The sequence below is a fragment of the Erinaceus europaeus genome, chromosome 11 (genome assembly GCF_950295315.1).
Source record: "Erinaceus europaeus chromosome 11, mEriEur2.1, whole genome shotgun sequence".
NCBI lineage: Eukaryota > Metazoa > Chordata > Mammalia > Eulipotyphla > Erinaceidae > Erinaceus > Erinaceus europaeus.
The window spans coordinates 27,991,182-28,007,117 of NC_080172.1; positions in this window are offsets into that span (position 1 = coordinate 27,991,182).

The window sequence follows — 15,936 nt, forward strand, 5'->3', positions numbered from 1 at the left end:
AGATAAATTAATGAAATAGGATCCAGAAAGATGATTCATAAGATAAATGAACCCAGGACAGCAGCAACAAATGCTGGAGAGGATGTGGGGACAGAGGAACCCTTTTACATTGCTGGTGGGAATGTAAATTGGTACAGCCTCTGTGGAGAGCACTCTGGAAAACTCTCAGAAGGCTAGACATGGACCTTCCATATGATCCAGTAATTCCTCTCCTAGGGTGATACCCCAAGGACTCCATAACACCCAACCAAAAAGAGGTGTCTACTTCTATGTTCATAGCAGCACAATTCATAATAGCTAAAACCTGGAAGCTACCCAGGTGCCCAACAACAGATGAGTGGCTGAGAAAGCTGTGGTATATATACACAATGGAATACTATGCAGCTATCAAGAAAAACGAACCCACCTTCTCTGACCCATCTTGGACAGAGCTAGAAGAAATTATGTTAAGTGAGCTAAGTCAGAAAGATAAAGATGAGTATGGGATGATCCCACTCATCAACAGAAGTTGACTAAGAAGATCAGAAAGGGAAACTAAAAGCAGGACCTGATCAAATTGTAAGTAGGGCACCAAAGTAAAAACCCAGTGGTGAGGGGTAGACATGCAGCTTCCTGGGCCAGTGGGGGGTAGGAGTGGGCCGGAGGGATGGGTCACAGTCTTTTGGTGGTGGGAATGGTGTTTATGTACACTCCTAGCAAAATGTAGACATATGAATCAGTAGTTAATTAATATGAGAGGGGGGAAATCAATTGTATGTCTCAAAGTTACTCAAAACACAAAGTGAATCTTTTTAATATATAGGCTGTGTTTTTGATATGCGGACTCTCTCAAAAGCCTAGACCAAGTAGATTAGAAGCATCCAATAGCACAGCTATATACAAGATACTGGATACTGTATAGCAAACCATAACAAAAAGACTTTTCAAAGTTAACCCAATTACCAAATAATGTGATGATAACATTAACTATCGATTGTCTTTTTGAACCCTAAGACAGCAGGAACCTCACATCTCCACTATAGAACCCCTACTCCCCCCAGTCCTGGAACCCTTGGATAGGGCCCACTTTCCCGTATGCATCTCCCAATCCAAACCAAATAATATTGCATCCGCCGATCACAACCTAACCAACGCAACGATTGACACCTCAACATGCTTCACCTCAGACTGTGTCCAGAGACTTCACGTGTGGAATGACAACCCTTCAGCTTCATTACTCGGGTGAGACCTTTCCTTTTATAGTACACTCTAATTTCATCTCAGGTAGTTCACTTTCTAACAAAGTCCCAAAACCTAGATATACACCAGTTTCTGTGAGAGAGAGCTTATGTTCACACGTATCCATAAACTACTGCAAAATATATACCTGAAAGCAGAAGTACACTAGAGTTTGCAGTGAGTACCTCCCTAACACTTCCTCTCCACTATTCCAAGCTTGGGATCCATGATTGCTCAACAAATTGTTTGGCTTCGTATGTTAACTCTCTTTTCAGTCACCAGGTTCCAGATGCCACCAGGATGCTGGCCAGGCTTCCCTGGACTGAAGACCCCACCAATGTGTCCTGGAGCTCAGCTTCCCCAGAGACACACCCTACTAGGGAAAGAGAGAGGCAGACTGGGAGTATGGACCGACCAGTCAATGCCCATGTTCAGCGGGGAAGCAATTACAGAAGCCAGACCTTCTACCTTCTGTAACCCTCAATGACCCTGGGTCCATGCTCCCAGAGGGCTAGAGAATGGGAAAGCTATCATGGGAGGGGGGTGGGTTATGGAGATTGGGTGGTGGGAATTGTGTGGAGTTGTACCCCTCCTACCTTATGTTTTTGTTCATTAATCCTTTCTTAAATAAACAATTTAAAAAAAAAAAGATAAATGAACCCAAGCACTGGTTCTTGGAAAGGATAAATAAAATAAATAATCCACTGGCTAGACTCACAAAAAGAAAAAGAGAGAAAGCTATGATAAATGCAATCAGGAACAAGAGAGATAAAATTATGGTTGAAGATAGGGAGATACAAAGAACCATATTTGAATATTATGAACATCTCTATGTGGATAAATTGGGTAGCCTAGATGAAATGAATGCATTCCTAGAATCATACCACCTGTCCAGCCTAATGAAGAGAAAGTAGATAGCTTAAACAAGACAATCATTAGTTTAGAAACTGAATCAGTCATCAAAAATCTTTCCAACCATAAAAGTGCAGGCCTGGGAGTCAGTAGATAGCGCAACAGGTTAAATGCAGGTTGTGTGAAGCCCAAGGGTCAGCATAAGGATCCCAGTTCTGTCTTCTGCTCTTCTCTCCATTTCTTTCTGTCCTATCTAACCAAGACAACATTAATAGCAACAACAGTAATAATTACAACAATACTAAAAAATAATAAGGGCAACAAAAGGGAAGATAAGTAAATATATTTTTAAAAAGTGTAGGCTCAGATGACTTTATTAAAAATATCTATTAGGCTTTCAAAGAAGAACACTTACTCTCTTCAAACTGTTCCAGGAAAGTGTAGAAATACAATCACTACAAAGCAAATTTTATGAGGCTAACTTCACTTTGATTCCCAAAGCAGGAAAGGACTCGCTCATGAAAGAAAACTATAGACTTATAAACCTTATGAATGTTGAAGAAAAGATCCTGAACAAGATCTTGGCAAGTCAAATCCATCAACATATCAAGAAAATAATTCACCAACATCATGTGTGATACATCCCTGAGAAACAGGGATGGTTCAATATCTGCAAATCGATCAATACCAACAAAAAGAAAGATAAAAACCGCATGATCATATCAACTGACACCAAAAAAGCATTCAACAAGATTCAACACTCATTTATGATGAAGACTTTCCAGAACCTTGGACTAGAAGGACGATTCCTCAACATAATAAAGACCATCTACAACAACTAGAAACAACTGGAATAGCTATGAGCAAATTCCTTTTATTAGTAATCACCCTAAATGTGAATGGTTTACTTTTATGATTTCCAAAGATTCAGAGTGATTTAATGGATTAAAAAAGGATTAATCATCTATTTTTTTGTTTCCAGGAAACAGACATCCAAGAAAAACACAAACAGAACCTGTCATAAGAGGGATGTTAGCCAAAGCTAACTTCATTCTTCATGGGGAACATCTGAGAGATTTCCCCCTAAAATCAGTAAGGGGAATTTCCACTAAAAGGATGTCCACTCTCTCCACTGCTTTTCAACATAGTCCTGGAAGTCCTCACCACCACAATCAGACAAGGAAGGGATATCAAAGGAATGCGTATTGAGAGTAAAAAAAGGAATCAAGCTATCACTATTTGCTAATATATGTATTATACCTAGAGAGCTCCAAAGACACCACCAAAAAACTACTGGAAATAATAAATTCAGTAGAGTAGCACAGTACAAAATCAATACACATAAATCTGTGACATGTCTGTATACAAACAGAAAATCAGAGAAAAGGGAAATAGAATATTCAATCCTACTTATAATTGAGCCCCAAAAGATAGAATACTTTTGGGTAAATCTCATAAAAGATGTAAAGGACCTTTATAATAAAAGCTATAGGACATTGTTAAAAGAAAAGAGAAGGGTCCATAAAAGTGGAAGAACATTCCTTGTTCTTGGATTGAAATAGTAAAAATAATTTAAATGGCCACTCCACCAAAAGGAATCTACAATTTCAATACAATTCCTCTGAAAATTCCAATGGTATTATTTATGCAAATTGAACAACTTGTCCAAATATTTGTGTGGAACCACGAAAAATCACAGATTGCCGAAACAATTCTGATAAGGAAGGTAAAATATAGAGGAATCATGCTCCCCAACTTCAGTTTATACTACAAAGCAGTAGTAATCAAAACAACATGAAACTGGAATAAAAATGGACACTTGAATCAATGGATCAGAATCAAAAGGCCAACAATGAGCCCACACATATACAACCACCTAATATAAGACATAGGGACCAAACACCATTCAATGATGTAAAGAAGGTTTCAAAGGATGGTGTTGGAAAAATTGGACAGCCACATGTAGAAAAGGAAATTAGACCACCACTTAATACCATCACCAAAGTTAAATCAGAATGGATTAAAGATCTAGATATTAGGCCAGAAACTCTAAAATTTGTAGAAGAAAATGTCAGTGAATGTTGTAGGACCTTCATATCAAAGATGTATTTAGAAACTAAATCCCTCTGGGCATGGGAAATGAAAACCAGAGTAAATAAGCAGGATTACATTAAATAAAAAATTCTTTACAGGGAGTCAGGCGGTAGCACAGTGCATTAAGTGCATGTGGCACAAAGCGCAAGGACCTGTGGAAGGATCCCGGTTTGAGCCTCTGGCTTCCCACCTGCAGGGGAGTCACTTCACAAGCGATGAAGCAGGTCTGCAGGTGTCTATCTCTCTCTCTCCCCCTCTCTGTCTTTCCCTCCCCTCTCCATGTCTCTCTGTTCTATGCAATAACAATGACATCAATAACTACAACAATAAAACAACAAGGGCAACAAAAGAAAATAAATAAATAAATATTTTTTAAAAATTCTTTATACCAAAAGCAAACTACACAAGGATAACCAGGCAAATGGGAGAAGATATTTACACATCACACATCAGACAAGCAACTGATATATCAAACATCTATACAGAATTGGTACAGATCTATAGAAGAAGCAAAAAGTAACCCATTAAAAAAGTGTTCCAGGCCCAGGTAGTAGTACACCTAGTCGAGCACACACAATTACAGTGCACAGGGACCCAGGCTCAAGGCCCTGGTCCCCACCTGCAGGGGGAAAGCTTTGCAAGTGGTGAAGCAGGGTTGTTCTATGTCTCTTCCTATCTATCCTTCCTCTCAATTTCTGTCTTTATCCAATCAGTAAATAAAGATAATTAAAAAAATAACTTACTACTTCCTTAAAAAAAGTGGTTCAAAAGTCTATATAGTTAGTTTTCTTTTTTTTTATTTAAGAAAGGATAAATTAACAAAGCTTTGTTAGTTAGTTTTCATGAGAAGAGATATTCATGACCCACAAACACATGAAGAAATGTTCCTCTTCACTTATCATTAGAGAAATGTAAACTGAACCTACACTGAGATACTGTCTCACACCTGAAAGAATAGGTTACATTAGCAAACCTGGAAATGACAAGTGTTCAAGAGTTTATGGAGAAATATAAACTGGTATAGTACCATTGGAAGACGGTATGAAGTGTCCTTAAAAAAAGAAAAATTGGAGTAACTTATGCTCCAGCAAAACCACTCAGGCATTTATCCAGTGGACACTCAAACACTAATTAGATGAAACATATGCACACCTACATTTATACCTGCCCTATTCACAATAGCCAGAGTGGAAGCAGCGTAAATACCCATCAGCAGATGATTAAGTAAAGAAGCCATGGGATATATATTCCATGGGATATTACTCCGCAATCAAAAAAGATGTTATTTATATGACTACATTATACTAGGAGTGTACATAAACACCATTCCTACCACCAAAAGACTGTGACCCATCCCTTATACCCACTCCCACCGCCCACTGGCTCAGGAAGCTGCATGTCTACCCCTCACAACAGGGCTTTTACTTTGGTGCCCTACTTACAATTTGATCAGGTCCTACTTTTAGTTTCCCTTTCAGATCTTCTTACTCAACTTCCGTTGATGAGTGGGATCATCCCATACTCATCTTTATCTTTCTGACTTAGCTCATTTAACATAATTCCTTCTAGCTCTATCCAAGATGGGTAAGAGAAGGTGGGTTCATTGTTCTTGATAGCTGCATAGTATTTCATTGTGTATATATACCACAGCTTTCTCAGCCACTCATCTGTTGTTGGGCACCTGGGTTGCTTCCAGGTTTTAGCTATTATGATTTGTGCTACTATGAACATAGGAGTACACACCTCTTTTTGGTTGGGTATTATGGAGTCCTTCGGGTATAAGCCCAGGAGAGGAATTACTGGATCATATGGAAGGTCCTTGTCTAGCCTTCTGAGAGTTTTCCAGAGTGCTCTCCACAGAGGCTGTACCAATTTACATTCCCACCAGCAATGTAAAAGGGTTCCTCTGTCCCCACAACCTCTCCAGCATTTGTTGCTGCTGTCCTTTTTGATGTATGCCATTCTTACAGGAGTGAGGTGGTATCTTAGTGTTGTATTAATTTGCATTTCTCTGACAATCGGTGACCTAGAGCAGTTTTTCATATGTTTATTAGCCTTTTGCATCTCTTCTGTAGTGAAAGTTTTGTTCATATCCTCTGCTCATTTTTGGATGGGGTCATTTGCTTTTTTGGTGCTAAGTTTGCTGAGCTCTTTATATATATTGGTGATTAGTTTCCTGTCTGATGTATGGCATGTGAAGATCTTCTCCCATTCTGTGAGGGGTCTCTTTGTTTGTTTAATAGTTTCTTTGGATATGCAGAAGCTTTTCAATTTGATGTTGTCCCATTGGTTTGTTTCTGCTTTAGTCTTCCTTCCAATTGGGTTTGATTCATCAAAGATGTCCTTGAGTAGTGTAGGTGGGAAACTGTTTTACCAATATGAGAGGGAAAATTAATTGTATGTCTCAAAGTTTTTTAAAACACAGACTGAATCTTTTTAATATATAGGCTGTGTAATTGATATGCAGACTCTCTCAAAAGCCTAGACCAAGTAGATCAGAAGCAACTAATAGCACAGCTATATATAAGATACTGGATACTGTACAGCAAACCCTAACAAAAGGACTTTTCAAAGTTAACCCAATTACCAAATAATGTGATGATAACATTAACTATCGATTGTCTTTTTGAACCCTAAGACAGCAGGAACCTCACATCTCCACTAAAGACCTTATATTTCCCCCAGTCCTGGAACCTTAGGATAGGGCCCACTTTCCCGCATGCCTCTCCCAATCCATATCAAATAATATTGCATCTGCCGATTGCAACCTAATCAACGTAACAATTGCCACCTCAACATGCTTCAGCTCAGACTGTGTCCAGAGACTTCACGTGTGGAATGACAACCCTTCAGCTTCATTACTCGGGTGAGACCTTTCCTTTCATAGTATACTCTAATTTCATCTCAAGTGGTTCACTTTCTAACAAAGTCCCAAAACCTAGATATACACCAGGTTCTGTGAGAGAGAGCATATGTTCACACATATCCATAAACTAGTGCAAAATATATACCTGAAAGCAGAAGTACACTAGAATTTGCAGTGAGTACCTCCCTAACACTTCCTCTCCACTATTCCAAGCTTTGGGTCCATGATTGCTCAACAATTTGTTTGGCTTCGTATGTTAACTCTCTTTTCAGTCACCGGGTTCCAGATGTCATCAAGATGCCGGCCAGGCTTCCCTGGACTGAAGACCCCACCAATGTGTCCTGGAGCTCCATTTCCACAGAGACCCACCCTACTAGGGAAAGAGAGAGGCAGACTGGGAGCATGGACCAACCAGTCAAAGCCCATGTTCAGTGGGGAAGCAATTACAGAAGCCAGACCTTCCACCTTCTACAACCCACAATGACCCTGGGTCCATGCTCCCAGAGGGATAGAGAGTGGGAAAGCTATCATGGAAGGGGGTAGGATTTGGAGATTGGGTGGTGGGAATTGTGTGAGGCTGTACCCCTCCTTCCCTTTGGTTTTGTTAATTAATCCTTTCTTAAATAAAAAAAAAGATGTTATTGTATCCTTTGTGACAAAACAAATGCAACTGAAGGTGGTTATGCTTAGAAACATAAGAGATGAAAGGCATCTACCAGATGGTTTCACCCATACATGGAATCTAGAGATATGATTTATATTAACTTGCCAAAAAAATTCAAATGAGCAGAATCAAGCAAGCTGTTTGTAAGACTTGTGAGAGCTATGGTGGTTATCTTTAGAGGCTGGAGGATGGGGATATAAAACTTTGATGGTGAGTGTGGTGTGAAACTATCATTGTTATCTTATAATTTTTTGACAAGCTATTAATAACAAATACAATTATTAAAAATAACCCAGTTGAGGGAGTCGGGAGGTAGCGCAGCGGGTTAAGCACACATGACGCAAAGCCCAAGGACTGGCATTAAGGATACCAGTTCGAGCTCCGGCTCCCCACCTGCAGGGGAGTCGCTTCACAGGCAGTGAAGCAGGTCTGCAGGTGTCTGTCTTTATCTCCCCCTCTCTGTCTTCCTCTCCTCTCTCCATTTCTTTCTGTCCTATCTAACAACGGAGACATCAATAACAACAATAATAACTAAAACAACAAGAGCAACAAAAGAGAAAATAAATAGTAAAAAAAAATTAGAAAATAAAAAAATTTAAATAACAAGTTGAATATTTCACTGTATTATGCTTAATACTTTTTAAATATAAACTATATACATATATATATAATAAGAGGACATGTAATGCTGTAATATAAAAAGAAAAATGAATAAATAAAAAATAAAAGGATATGAAAGTTATTAGCTATAATATACACGCATGTCTAAAATATTATTTTCATATAAGCTATCACAGAATATACTTTATCATATTTGTCTTTTATTAAATTTTTAGTTAACATGATGTTCATATTGTGAAAAAAGTGTAGTGAAAAAGAGTTGAGTTGCAAAATTAAATAGGAAAATGTATGATTGATATTATTATATAGCATGATTTTTTTCTTATTCCTATTTGACAATAGTTACTGCATATTAGGGTATACTATAATATTTGAAGACTTATTAAATGCCTGCTATTAGTAATTATTTTTCATCAAGCTTGACGTAAGTTGTATTTTCTCTGAGTAATAAGGTGGAAAGTACAGAGGGTCACTAGTATTTTGAAAAGTGAAAATCTATGCAATCACATAAGATTGACAAATTTATAATATGCTGAGACTAAAGGTCATCTAGAAGAATATGAATCTACTATTCATAGCAGATTTGCCAAACCCATATAAAATAAATAGAACATAATATTTGATACAAAATTCAGTAATAAAATATATGTATGTTGTGTCTATATTTTATATTTATTCATCGATACCTATATAAAATAGACTATATTTATGTATATATGTGGTTATATTGAACGATTGGAAGATTCCAATTGTATAGATTATACAATTATTAAATGTATTATCATTTATAATATTTTATATAATTTCATTTGCTATCTCTCTATTGTGTTGTGGTATGTGTTGTATAGATACTGAAGTTTTATCCCTTGTTTTGTTTTCTGCATTGTACATAAATTGTTATATTTCCTAACTTACATATAATTGTTTTCTTAATGCTGTATATCTACTTACTAAAATTATATGTCTAATATTTACCTGAGATATTAAGTTTTCTGAGTGCTATCTTGTTGAAACTCATTATTATAATAAGCAGATATTATCCTACCATTTCCATTCCTGAATGGAGAATATCATTATGAGAATTTTATAATAGATACTCTAAAGAAAAAGTTTGATTATTTGTTTGAAAGAACCGTGAAGAGATTTGAATTCTCAAGTGATGGATATCACTGATGTATAAAATTGTGTGTTGCTTTTGCTATATTTCATATCTTATTTTGGTCTCAAAAGAATAGCAATTTTCAAAAGTAAAGTAAAATGTATATCTACATTAATAGATATGTGTTGTGATTTATAGACCATTAAAAAAACCAATGATTTTTTTTTTCCAATGCCTGAAGATAAATAAGGGAACAAAGTATATATTGATGATTTCAATAATCTGAAGTCCGAAGTTTGGAAACAAGAAGAAAACTTGAATATATATATTTAAACAATAAATATTTAGTTCAGAAGTTACACTAATAGTTTTTGTTCTAAAAGTCTTAATTTGTCATTAACACTTACAGACTCTTTTATTTGTCTATTCATATAATGAAACAATCATGACCTTTTTTAAAAAACAATCAAAAGAAAAGAAAATGAAAGAAACTCGTAATGAACTCACTTTCTTCATATGAAATTTACCTCATGACATGGGATGAGGCAAGTCTATTTCCTCTAACTCTTAGAAAATAGAGAGAAACAACCACTTTTTCAAGTTTAGGAATTATTATATATGAATAGATGCACATTATTCAGAAGGGGAATTCAATTGATTAGCACCAAATCGCAGAGCACATGTACTACATGTGAATCTACCTCTTCCTAGATCTGACATAATTCACAGCAAGGTAAAATACTCCATGCACATGATGAAGCTGTTACATCTTTTTCTGATCCCCTGACCATAGACCAACCCCCCAGTGCCAGAACTACAAACTTTTAAAAAAATTTTTTATTTAAAAAAGGATTAATGAACAAAAATATAAGGTAGGAGGGGTACAACTCCACACAATTCCCACCACCCAATCTCCATAACCCACCCCCTCCCATGATAGCTTTCCCATTCTCTAGCCCTCTGGGAGCATGGACCCAAGGTCGTTGAGGGTTGCAGAAGGTAGAAGGTCTGGCTTCTGTAATTGCTTCCCCGCTGAACATGGGCATTGACTGGTCGGTCCATACTCCCAGTCTGCCTCTCTCTTTCCCTAGTAGGGTGGGTCTCTGGGGAAGCTGAGCTCCAGGACACATTGGTAGGGTCCTCAATCCAGGGAAGCCTGGCTAGCATCCTGATGGCATCTGGAACCTGGTGATTGAAAATAGAGTTAACATACAAAGCCAAACAAATTGTTGAGCAATCATGGACGCAAAGCTTGGAATAGTGGAGAGGAAGTGTTAGGGAGGTACTCACTGCAAACTCTAGTGTACTTCTGCTTTCAGGTATATATTTTGCACTTGTATATGGATACGTGTGGACATATACTCTCTCTCACAGAACCTGGTGTATATCTAGGTTATGGGACTTTGTTAGAAAGTGATCCACCTGGGATGGAATTAGAGAATGCTATAAAAGGAAAGGTCTCACCCGAGTAATGAAGCTGAAGGGTTGTCATTCCACACTTGCAGTATCTGGACAGAGTTGAGGTAAAGCATGTTGAGGTGACAATTGTTGCATTGGTTAGGTTGTGGTCTTTGGATGCAATATTATTTGATATGGATTGGGAGAGGAATACGGGAAAGTGGGCACTATCTAAGGGTTCCAGTACTGGGGGAAGTACAGGCTCTATAGTGGAGATGTGAGGTTCCTGCTGTCTTAGGGTTCAAAAAGACAATCGATAGTTAATGTTATCATCACATTATTTGGTAATTGGGTTAACTTTGAAAAGTCCTTTTGTTAGGATTTGCTGTACAGTACCCAGTATCTTGTATATAGCTGTGCTATTGGATGCTTCTAATCTACTTGGTCTAGGTTTTTGAGAGAGTCCGCATATCAAATACACAGCCTATATATTAAAAAGATTCAGTTTGTGTTTTGAGAAACTTTGAGACATACAATTGATTTTCCCCGTCTCATATTAACTAGTGATTAATATGTCTACATTTTGCTAGGAGTGTACATAAACACCATTCCCACCACCAAAAGACTGTGACCCATCCCTCCCACCCACTCCCACCCCCCACCGGCCCAGGAAGCTGCGTGTCTACCCCTCACAACAGGGCTTTTACTTTGGTGCCCTACTTACAATTTGGTCAGGTCCTGCTTTTAGTTTCCCTTTCAGATCTTCTTACTCAACTTCTGTTGATGAGTGGGATCATCCCATACTCATCTTTATCTTTCTGACTTAGCTCACTTAACATAATTCCTTCTAGCTCTGTCCAAGATGGGTAAGAGAAGGTGGGTTCATTGTTCTTGATAGCTGCATAGTATTCCATTGTGTATATATACCACAGCTTTCTCAGCCACTCATCTGGTATTGGGCACCTGGGTTGCTTCCAGGTTTTAGCTATTATGATTTGTGCTGCTGTAAACATAGGAGTACACACCTCTTTTTGGTTTGGTGTTATGGAGTCCTTGGTGTATAATCCCAGGAGAGGAATTACTGGATCATATGGGAGGTCCATGTATAGCCTTCTGAGAGTTTTCCAGTCTGCTCTCCACAGAGGCTATACCAATTTACATTCCCACCAGCAATGTAAAAGGGTTCCTCTGTCCCCACAACCTCTCCAGCATTTGCTGCTGTTGTCCTTTTTGATGTATGCCATTCTTACAGGAGTGAGGTGGTATCTTAGTGTTGTCTTAATTTGCATTTCTCTGACAATCCGTGACCTAGAGCAGTTTTTCATATGTTTGTTAGCCTTTTGCATCTCCTCTGTCGTGAATGTTTTGTTCATATCCTCTGCCCATTTTTGGATGGGGTCATTTAGTTTTTTGGTGCTAAGTTTGCTGTGCTCTTTATATATTTTGGAGATTAGTTTCTTACCTGATATATAGCATGTGAAGATCTTCTCCCATTCTGTGAGGGGTCTCTCTGTTTGTTTAATAGTTTCTTAGGATGTGCAGAAGCTTTTCAATTTGATGTAGTCCCATTGGTTTGTTTCTGCTTTAGTCTTCCTTGCAATTGGGTTTGATTCATCAAAGATGTCCTTGAGATGTAGGTGGGAAAGTGTTTTACCAATGTTTTCCTCTAAGTATTTGATTGTTTCTGGTCTGACATCTAGGGCTTTGATCCATTTGGAGTTGACTTTTGTTTCTGGTGAGATAAAGTGGTTCAATTTCATTCTTCTGCATGTTACAACCCAGTTTTCCCAGCACCATTTAATGAAGAGAGCCTCCCTCTTCTATTTAATGCTGTGGGCCCCCTTATCAAAGATTAGATGTCCATAGGTGTGGGGATTTATTTCTCGGCTTGCAATTCTGTTCCACTGCTCTGTGTGCCTATTTTTGTTCCAGTAACATGCTGTTTAGATGATGATGGCTTTATAATGTATTTTAAGGTCTGGGAGTGTGATGCCTCCATTTCTGTTTCTTTTCCTTAAGATGCTTTTGGCAATTCTAGGTGTTTTCATGTTCCAGATAAATGATTGTAGTGTTTGTTCTATTCTCTTAAAGAAGCTTGGTGGAACTTTGATGGGTATTGCATTAAATTTGTATATGGCTCTGTGGAGAATATTCATTTTGATAATATTTGTCCTTCCAAACCATGAGCATGGGATATCTTTCCATTTCTTGGTATAAGTTCCTATTTCCTTGAGTAGCGACTCATAGTTTTCAGCATACAAGTATTTCACTTCTTTGGTCAACTTTTTTCCTAGGTATTTGATTGATTTTGCTGAAACAGTAAATGGGAGTGATTTCTGGATGTCTTCTTCTTCAGATTTAGTATTTGCATAAAGAAATGCCACTGATTTTTGTACATTGATTTTGTAGCCTGATACCTTGCTATATTGCCTAATAACTTTCAGTAATTTTCTGCTGGATTCTTTAGGTCTTTCTATGTATACTATCATATCATCTGCAAATAGTGAGAGCTTGACTTCTTCCCTTCCAATCTGTATCCCTTTGATTTCTTTCTCTTGCCTGATTGCTATGGCGAGAACATCCATTACTATGTTGAAGAGTAACTGTGACAGTGGACAGCCCTGTCTAGTCCCTGATCTGAGGGGGAATGCTTTCAGCTTCTGTCCATTGAGTATGATGTTGGCTGTAGGTTTGCTATATAGAGACTCCACTATCTTCAGGAATTTCCCATCTATTCCCATTTTTTGTAGAGTTTTGAGCATAAATGGGTGTTGGATTTTGTCAAAGGCTTTCTCTGCATCTATTGAGATAATCATGTGGTTTTTGGCTTTGCTTTTATTGATGTGGTGAATGACATTGATTGACTTACGGATGTTGAACCAGCCTTGCATTCCTGGGATGAATCCCATTTGGTCGTGATGAACAATCTTTTTGATATGTTGCTGTATCCACTTGTCCAAGATCTTGTTTAATATTTTGGCATCTATGTTCATCAGAGATATTGGTCTGTAGTTTTCCTTTTTTGTTCTGTCCCTATCAGCTTTTGGTATCAGGGTGATGTTGGCTTCATAGAAGGTGGAAGGGAGTATTCCTGTTTCTTCAATCTTATGGAAAAGCTTAAGAAGTATGGGTACTAACTGTTTCCTGAAAGTTTTGTAGAATTTGTTTGTGAAGCCATCTGGTCCAGGACTTTTGTTGTTGGGGAAGTTCTTAATAAAGGTTTCAATTTCTTTGTCTGTGATTGGTGCATTTAGATTTTGTAGTTCTTCTTGGTTCACTTTTGGAAGGGCATATGCTTCTAGGAATTGTTCCATTTCTTCCAGATTCTCTAGCTTGGTGGCGTATAGTTCTTCATAGAAGTTTCGCAGGATTCTCTGGATTTCTGTCGTGTCAGTTGTGATATCTCCTCCATCGTTTACAATTCTATTAATTTGAGTCTTCTCTCTTTTTTGTTTGGTGAGTCTGGCTAGGGGTTTGTCAATTTTGTTTAATCTTTCAAAGAACCAACATTTGGCTTCATTGATCTTTTGTATGGCTCTTTTATTTTCGATGTTGTTTATTTCTACTCTAACTTTAGTGATTTCTGTCCTTCTGGTTGTTTTAGGGTTCCTTTGTTCCTCTTCCTCTAAGTCCTTGAGGTGTGCAGTAAGGTCGTTCATTTGAGCTTCTTCTTGGTGTTTAATATGTGATTGTATGGCTATAAGTTTCCCTCTCAGTACTGCTTTAGCTGTGTCCCAAGTATTTTGATAGGTTGTGTCTTCATTTTCATTTGTTTCCAGGAACATTTGAATTTCCTGCTTGAGTGAATCTCTGACCCAGTGGTTCTTAAGGAGCATGTTGTTTAGTTTCCAAATTCTGTGACTTTTAATAATTTTCTGTTTGTTGTTAAATGTTAGTTTTACTCCACTGTGGTCTGAGAAGATACTTGGGAAGATTTCAATGTTCTTGAATTTATTGATGCTGTCTTTGTTGCCTAACATGTGGTCTATCCTTGAGAATGTGATATATGAATTTGAAAAGAAGGTATATTCCAGTTTTTTGGGGTGAAGGCGTCTGAAAATGTCCAAGAGGTGCAGTCTGTCAATCTCTTCATTCAACTCTCTTGTATCTTTATTGGTTCTCTGCTTTGTTGATCTGTCTAAGTGTGAGAGTGGGGTATTGAAGTCTCCCACTATTATTGTATTACTATTGATGTATATTTGAAATTCTTTCAGTAGGTGCTTGATGTATTTAGATGGTCCCTTATTGGGTGCATAGATGTTAATATTTGTTAAGTCTTCTTGGCTGATTGATCCTCTAATCATTATGTAATGTCCTTGCCTATCTTTTATTACTTTATTTAATTTAAAATCTATCGTGTCTGAGATGAGAATGGCTGTTCCTGCCCTTTTTTGTGGTCCGTTAGCCTGTATGATAGTTTTCCATCCTTTCACTGTAAGTCTGTGTTCAGCCATGTTGTGCCCTCAGGGCATTGTCTATATCCCGGTGATATTTGGAGTGCTTTGGTTACTCCTCCCCCCTCCCATTCTCAGGAGAATTATTATCCTATCCTGGAGTGCTATGGTTACTCCTCCCCCTTCCCATTCTCAAGAAAGCTACTTCTATAAAAGCCCTTCTTCTCCTGCACCTCGTTGTCTTGCCAGTGCTGCACTCCGGTGTTCAGACGCAGGAAATGTTACTTCGTGAGGTGGCCATTTTCGCTACCTCCACGTGGCCCAACCTGCCTCTCTAGCACCCAACTCTGAGGTGCCAGCCCAAATAAAGATTTGTGTTTCCTCTTTGCTCTAGACCCCTTCTCTCTCTTCTCTGCGGCCCGAGCACAACAACATTTTTTTTTTTTTTTTACTTCAGTGTACTGCACCAAAGTAAAGGAAGGACTCTGGGGGTAGAGAGAACTTTCAGGTTCTGGTGCTCCATGGTGCAGGGGAAACTAGCTGGGGATTCAGAGTATTTTGCAGATTTGAGAAATTTATACATGTATCAACCACTGTATTTTACTGTTTACTGTAAACCATTAATCCCCCCAGTAAAAAAATATCCCTTGAAGTTAATCAAAGTAGTCTCTGAATTTACATTTATGTAAACTTCCTAACTGAATTTAAGACATACAATTCCTTATCATGT